The 8,344-nt window shown below is 39.2% G+C and overlaps 1 protein-coding gene across 1 annotated transcript in view; it reads right to left on the reverse strand.

The window, feature by feature from the left end:
* CPM (carboxypeptidase M) overlaps positions 1-7,995 on the reverse strand; it is a 92,436-nt gene extending 84,441 nt beyond the window's left edge. Inside the window, exon 1 of the mRNA XM_072655336.1 lies at positions 7,791-7,995. The gene's annotated coding sequence lies outside the window, so the exon portion shown is untranslated. The remainder of the gene's footprint in view (positions 1-7,790) is intronic.
* Between the last annotated feature and the right edge of the window lie 349 nt (positions 7,996-8,344).

The raw sequence follows: 8,344 nt of genomic DNA on the forward strand, positions 1-8,344 counted from the left end.
GAATCATGGGCTTTCAGGGGATGAGACAGGACCTTAGAGATTATCTAGATTCTAATTCAATCTTCACCTCATTTAGGATTTCTGTCCACTCCCCTAACAGCTCTACATGAACACTTTTATGACAGGAATCTCACTAGCTGAGGTGGCAACTTTTTACATTATGAAACAGCTCTAAGTAATGAATTGTATAGTACATACAAATTATAAAGGTGATATAAATTCAGATGATAGGGAGGCTAATGAGGGTTTCAGTAACCACAGAAGGCTTTATTGAAAAGGTGGGATTTAAGGAAGGTCCTGAAGGATATTTAGGATCTGAATCCTCACAATGTCCCTCCAGCTTTCAGGCAAGAATTTCCTCAACCCTCCCCGACTCCTCCTTTCCCTTCTCTAAACTTCCAGTGGCTTGTACAGGGTATTAAGCAATGGGTGTGACCCAAGATAAACTCCTGGCTTTCCCAAGTGGATCCAGGCTGGAAGCCAAGTCAGTCATGTTGGGGTCCCTGAGGCTACATATTGATTTGTAATTGTTTTTGATATTTTAGAATGTTTAAATGTGTTTTAGAATATTTAAAAGAAAAAGGCAGAGGCCATAGATGTTATATATGTTATGATGGGACTCTTTTTACTGCATATTTGCAGTATTTGGACTGTACTTTGGGTAAAATTGATTTTTAAGAGCTGGCCTGGGAACTCAGCTACAATTTATTGCATTGTTTCTTTGGGGGAAAATACTTTTGATTATAAAAGCCCGGCTTACAAACAAGCTTTTGGAACAACTGATTTGCAAGCTGGGAACTTGCTGTTCTAAGTAGGTAAAGGAAAACATTGTCAAAAATAAATAATAATAATTATTCACATTCATGGAATGCTTGAAAGCTTGTAAAATTGGGTACTAAGATACTCTGTTGATTCTGTGAACTTATTGTAGGTGGGCATTCTTTCAAAGGATGTAGATTGCAGCACATCCATGCTTCTCCATTCAATGCCGTACTTGTCTACGTTCTAGGAAAGAGGGTAGTGCAGATACTCTCCCCATTTCACAGCTGAGGAAACAAGAGTTAGGTTAGGTGACTTGCCCAGAGTTGACAAAGATCTCAGACTCAAACCTACCCTTGAACTGAAACACTGAGATGTCTAAATAGTGAAAGGAGAAAATTTTAAAAATAAAATTTTGAGCTATAGATGAGAACCCTATAGGTCTTCTTGGTTACTCACATAAACATTCTTTTGGAATCTTTCCCCTTTATTATAAACTGTGGGGGGAATCCTAAACTGCCAAACTTTTGGCTTTTATCTCTTTCTCCTTTGTTCCTTATACAGGCTTACAGAAGAACCATTAACTATAATCTTGAATTATCTCTGTGGTGCTCATAGGGTATAGTAAAACAATACTTTACTTTTATATTACATAAACATTTTATATATACTATCACATTAGTTAGAGGCAATGTGGAGTAGTGAATAGGGAGCAGATCTCAAAGACCAGTAAGAATTGAGTTTGGGCAAACCACAAACTGTTGGTTCATTAAGTAATTCCCCAAGAATAAAAATTGTTGAACAGTTACCAATTAGTATTGGTTGAGGGAGCTTCCTCACACCAATGAAATCACAGATTTAATCTCCCTTCCCAACCCTCAAAATTGAATGTGATACTACCACTTTCTAAGGTAAGCTACTGCATAGATGAAGAAACTGGAAACTCACTGAAATAGTAACAGAATGGGGAGGGGAGGAGGAGAAATTGAAGCAAAGTCTACTTTTTATTGTTTCTTAGATTTAGAACAAAAAAGGACTTCAAGGGGGATCTAATCCAATACCCTTATTTTACATATGGGGAAACTGAGGTTAGATACTGCAATTCGCTTGATAATTGTTGCAGATTTTATGACCATTTTTGCAAAAAAAAAGTGAGGCATGATCATTATGTGAAGCTTTAAAAAACTGTGCTTAAAAATCATTTTTTACTTAAATTTTACTTAAAAATCATTTATTACTAAACTGTTTTTGGTGCAACATTAGGATGCACAGAATACTTGTGAATATATGTTTAAACTGAATACTGACAATGCTCATGAATTGAGAATTCTAGGCTCCTGGCTCCTGGCTCCTCGTGGCTGGTAATGCCCAAGAGATAAAAGCAGATTCGTATGCCACCCTTGAATACATTGCTGCTCTGTTTTTACCTTTTTAGCAGTAAGACGAGCAGAATTATACCATGCGGACAATTAAGTGATGAAAGGTTAGAAACCAATTTTTGGATTAAAAATAGGGAGCTATGATTATACGGTGGCAGCGATCAAGTGGTGAAATACATTAAGTGACTTGCTGAAGATGACATGTATTAAGTAGTAGAACTGGGACTTGGTTCCAAAGCCAGTGGTCTTTTCCAATGTTCCAAGCTGCCTATACAGGGCCAAGGCTCTTTCAACTATGCTAAAGTCTGCTATACTTAATTTGTATTTCTTTTAGCACTGATCATAGTGTAGGATGTTTAGCAGGTACACAGCACTTTTTGTTACTTTAACCTACAGTGAGAATAGAGAAGAGACATTAACCTCTATCAGGACCTCTTTGTCTCTTTCAGTATCACTGTCCTTCTAAGTGACATGCAGCCAGTAGTAGAAAAGATCTAATGAAAATTGTATAGGTTTGACTTAGTAATAGTACTGTAACATTTCAACTTAGTAATAGTGTTGTAATTTTCTATCTTTCTTTTTAAGTTTACTCTTAAATATATGTATGTATACTGTGCTCATTTCTTTTTGTCTGTTTTATTAATGAAGTCAGTTTGAATAAATTGTTTCAAGATCCGCTAAATCAAAACAGGAAAATTTGACTGATCCTAATTATATTCCTAGAGTATTTACATTTTTAATTCAGTTTAGCTTTTATGAAGGACCTACTGCATGCAAGTCATTTCATCCATGCAAAAACATAGTGAAACTCTTTAAGAATTTGTTCGATCATTGAATTTCATCCGTTGGGGCCAACTGGAGGTAACCTATCGTCAACCAAAAAACTACATCCACATCAAAACCTTTAGAAAAGGTTTCCTCTCTTTTGTTGATTTGAAAACCAAGCCCATACCAATGGAACCTGGAGTTATGTCCCTGAGTTTACTTAATGGTCCATTAAAAATCAAGTCAAATCGTTTTCTCTTATATGAGACCTCCTGGTCTTCCCTCCCACTGAGTTAAAAATTGACCCTTCAGGCAACATTCAAAGTTAGTTGCCTTGAATGAATTGAAAGCTGCCAAGTGATTGTCCCTTGGTGCTATTTCTTAGTTAATTCTTCAATCATTGAATGTCCTACAGACTCAAATCTGAGACCTGCTGTTGATTGTTAATGAAAACAAAGTAAGCTCAAATAAAGCATAGTGACTCCCCCAAACCTATTTTTCTGTACTTTCCCACCTCATAGACAACTTTCCCCTTCAAAAACCAAACCAAAAAAACCTCCCAAATGAATCTCAAAAAAAAAACAAAAACAAAAACAAAACAAACCACAAACAAACCCCAAAACAAAAGCAAAAAATGATAACCTTGGGGTCTTCAGAGCTATATCGTCATTTAAGACCTAATCAGTCTGCAGCTGAACCAATACACTTTCACCCTTCCAGAACCAAGAGGAACAAGCGAAAAACAGCTCCTCCAACTCTCCCCTTCAGCAGCTTCCCAAGAAGTCTGGATTTCATTGCTTTGCAGTAACAGCTGGAACGTAGGGGTCTGGGAAATAACTGGCAACGTTAAGTTTATAGAGTTTTCATTGACAGAAACTTTGTGAGGAACTTGATAGAATCATAGCCTTTCTGACAACTACCAGATCTGTCTGTAAAGCATGTGACTGGTCCACAAGACCTGAACAGGAATGACAAAGGGACCTAGGCAACTCATAAGATATCAAAGGAAACTTTTGGTCCTTAAAATTTCAAGCTGTCTATTTCCACCATGGTCACATACAGACAATTTTTCTTTTTGACCAAATGGTTGTGATGGGGTATAGTCTCTGGGAGTCCCTTGAACTCTCCTTGAATTTTTCCCATGTGATCTGGTGTTTGCTTGAGGTCATAAGATCTTCATTAATGCTATACCCAAATCTCTGTTACCTCTGGATTTCCTTTGGCTACTTTCCACCTTTGATCCTATCAAAATCACATTCTTTTAGTTCCTGGCATCTGACCTCTAGTCACCCCATCAAGATCCTCCAAGATTTGACCTTTATTTACCCCATAATATTGGCCATTCCGATCAAGATTCTCCCTAGATTCAACTTCTAGGCACCCCAGGCTACTGGGCACTCCCATCAAGACACTCCCTAGACTCTCCCTCCTCCAGACCCCCCAGGCAACATGGCTACCCCTACATCCCTCCCTCAGTCTTTCTGTATATAAGATATATCTTGTTTCTGTATATAAGATACATATAGGATACATCTTGTTTCCATGAAAGAATTCAGAGTCATTCTGGCTCACTTGTCGATACAAGCATCACAAATGCTCAGCTTCCATCTAGCCTGCTTATGTTAGCATTACAAAGGCTTCAGTCTGATCCTCTGGCATTAGCCATACAAATGCTCAGATTGCTTAAGGGTCCACCCAATATGGCAGATTTTTAATAAACTTTTTCTTTGGCTTGGATCGAATTCATTTGGGCAGGATCTGCTGTGTTGCTGTTTCAGAGTCCCAGCACCCCTAAACCTCAACAGTTGGAGTGGCTTTCCCTACTGATTATATCAAGGTTTATAAATGCAGTTTTATTGGTAACACAGATCTGACTGGCAAGGCTGAGTGAATTGAGAAGATATGTGGACCTGAGATTAAAGTTTCCCCTAGATTTAATACTTCAGATTATTCTCTCCAAACTGCAGTGAAACAACTAGAAATAGGAAGAAGGAAAATCATTCCATAGAATTAATACATCACAAGCTGAATTTCAAGTGTTTTTGTCACACCGGTCTAAGAGTAAAATGAATTAATTTCACATCAGCTGATGCTTGGATGTAAGGGATGTGATGGTGGTGAGTTTTGCTTGTGTGTGGCAGGGTCATTGTTGGACTTAGAGGTAGGGTGACCATTTGGAACCATCTTCAGCTGTCCTGATCTATATCTTGCTACTGGACCCAGATGGCTCTAGAGGAGAAAGTGAGGCTAGTAACTTTGCCCAGATCTCCCTCACTTAAATCCAGTTCACTTGCAAGTCATGGCATCATCTAACTGATATCATAGTCCTCTTTGAGAATGAAGGACAAATAATAAGAGGTGATCATTGTTTTAGAATCCCAAATTCAAACATATAGTCTGGCAAAAAATTATTTCTCTTAGTTTGTGAATTTATCAGCAATCAATCAATCCTCCCTAATATGTGAATTTATAGTGGTCAATCAATTGACAAGCATTTATTAAGCAACTGTTATTTGTCAGGCACTGTTATGAGATTTGCTTTCTGGAGAGTCAAGAGAAGGTGAAATAGAAATGTCTCAGACACTTCAAGAGTGCCCATGGACATTTTGTAATGGGTTCTAGTCAACTAAAGCTGAGGTTAGGAGGAGTCTTTTTCAATTGACTTGCAAAACTGGAATAAGGAATGTCTTCAGAAAGACCTGAATCAACCTTGACCTACCAGCCTCGACCAAGCTCTTTGCCTTCAGTGAGATTCCTTCTTTCCTGGTGAGTCACACTGTAGAGGGCCAGTGCTGATGTAGTCCAGAATGTGAGGAACTGTCCAGGTTTTACTTGAGACTTGTACTAACATGAGCAGCTAACTTTTTCAGTATTTTGATATCCTATTATTATTATTAATCGTGCTATTCTCTCTCCCTTATTTATAAAAATATCTGAATGCTGTGTGGCCTGTATAAGGATCATAATTTCTCCTGTATAATCTGCATCAACCACTCCAGGTATAACTAAAAGGCCTTGGACAGAGATAGAACTCATCCCAATTATCAATCCAAATGCCCTTGTGGGAGAGGTCCGTAAATTCCTGTAGGTAAATCCCTCACACCCATATGTGCCATTATTTTATATGAAACTCTGGATGGTAGATCAAGTCCAGCACTGCCTGGGGTGGCATGAATTAAATCACTTCTTGTTGTTTTGGAACATGGACCAGAGGGATCAAAGATAGAGCAGCTCCTATTGTTTGTTGGGGCCGGAGCTGGACGATTGAAGCTTTCCGATATCTGCTTGCCAAATCCAATATATTGCGAGTGACATTCTGATGCCCAAAGTCTTCCTCTGTGACATTTAGGGAAGGGGGTAGAAGGCTTTGAATCTTGTTCTTGAGACTTTTCTAATTTTAATTGTCCACACTCTCTTTTCATATGTCCTAACTGATCACAATTGTGGCACAGGACTAATTTCTTTTTACTTTGGGAGGCATTAACCTTTGCTGCTGCCATCACTGCTGCCTGGTAATGAGTGGTGCCCATCAAATTAGTTCTTTGTATCATTTCCACTATGGTCATGTTAGGGTGTCCACCCTTTGGGGCTGCTTTACAATCCTCATTGCAATTTTCCATAGCCAATCTTTGCAATAGTATTTGAACAGTATGTGCATCATTAACACTTCTTTGAATAGCTAAGGTAAGTGTATCCAAAAAGTCTGTGAATAGTTCTGTTGGTTTTTGAATTATTTTTGTAAATGGCGTGGTACGGTCAGCCTTTCCGGGGATTTTTAGCCATGCATCACAGGCACCCTGCCTAACTTGGTCGTGGGCATCAAGGGGGTGATTTAATTGATGACCTATGTCTGTATAATCTCCTGTACCAGTTAATTGCCCAAAAGTTACATTGACATACCCTTGATGATTTCTCTTCGCCTGATCAGAACATTACTCGTAAAACTCTGATTTCCATGTTAAATAGTCTCCTCTTTCTAAAGCAGTTTTTGCTAATGCATGCCAGTCTGCAGGGGCTAAAGCTGTATGTGAAATGGACTCGAGCAGTGACTGAATATATGGAATATTAGGCCCATAATTTACAGAACCCTGTTTTAGTTCTTTAAACAACTTCAGATCAAGTCCCCTATGTTCTCTTATTACTTGCTGGTGATTACTTGGATCTGGTATCTCTATAACTGGTAGTGCTAGTCTCATTTCATGTGGAATCTCTTCCCCTTTTTGCAGCTGCTCTCCTAATGGCTACCTGCACTATATTTTCTTGGTGTTTTTGTGTCTGTCTTTCCCACACTGAAGATTTCAATTGATTTAGAGGGAGAGCAGTGGGAAAAGTTCCCTCACCTATATGTAGTTGTCCTGTTTTCTCTGAAATCTCTCCTTCCTCATCTTCTTCTGTCCCCACCAGAGAGTCTGTTTTTAAAACTTTATTGACCAAGGGCATCTCCTCAGGTTTTTGTAAACATGCCTGGAGAATACTCCAAATAGAAAATGCTGTTACAGGGAAAACTGAAGGACCGAACTCCCTATAATACTCATTTGAGCACCCATTTTTTGAGTCTCCCATTTTTTGGGGTCTATAGTCCCTTCTTTTGGGAACCATGGACAACATTTTCCCACACAGCTGAGAAATTCTTCCAATTGTGATGTTGTTATCAATAAACCTCTCTCTTTGACTATTTTCTTTAGGACCCTTAAATCTTATTCTCCGAATTTATCTTTTGAATGTGTGAGTCCCTTGTTACTTTCATTTCTCCAGCTTTTTCTTTTAAAATTACAAACTGTTGCAAACTAGTTCCTGCTTCTGTTTTCTTTCGTGTGCCCTACCCTGGTAAGCCTGGTGACTGACTCAAAGAAGCCCTCCCTGATGAGGAGTAGTTTTTGCCCTTACCTTTGCTTTGTCCGGGCACCGATTTTCAAGGGCGATCTCTCAGGTACCTGCCGCTGATGGCAATCAGGCACTAGTCCCAGTAGTGTAGTCCCTGTTCTGGGCACCACTTGCCCTGGGATGGCCTCGGGGGCTGCCAATTGTGATTGCTGAGAGATCGTGAAAGAAAAGTAGACATGGGGCCAGGCGAAGAGTTGTAAAGGACAGCTCTCATTTATTGACTGGATAGCCAAGATTTATATAGGTTATTACAGGCAAGCAAGCAGAATTGTTCATTGTGAGAACATTCAAGCAACCAAGGTCATTTCCATGAGAACACTTTTAGATTATTTCTTAAACTCCCTAATCTAGTTCCTCTTGGCGAGACATCCTCAGGGAGGCACGGCCTTGGATGGGACTTTCTCATCCTTGCATATCAGAGAGTGGGGATGGTGAGCCAATTGACCTGAAAAAATTAGGCGCTCATGTTAGTACAAGTCTCAAGTAAAACCTGGAAAGTACCTCACATTCTGGACTACATCAGCACTGGCTCTCTATACACAATGCTACGCAGTCAT

The sequence above is a fragment of the Notamacropus eugenii genome, chromosome 3, assembly GCF_028372415.1.
Source record: "Notamacropus eugenii isolate mMacEug1 chromosome 3, mMacEug1.pri_v2, whole genome shotgun sequence".
Taxonomy (NCBI): domain Eukaryota; kingdom Metazoa; phylum Chordata; class Mammalia; order Diprotodontia; family Macropodidae; genus Notamacropus; species Notamacropus eugenii.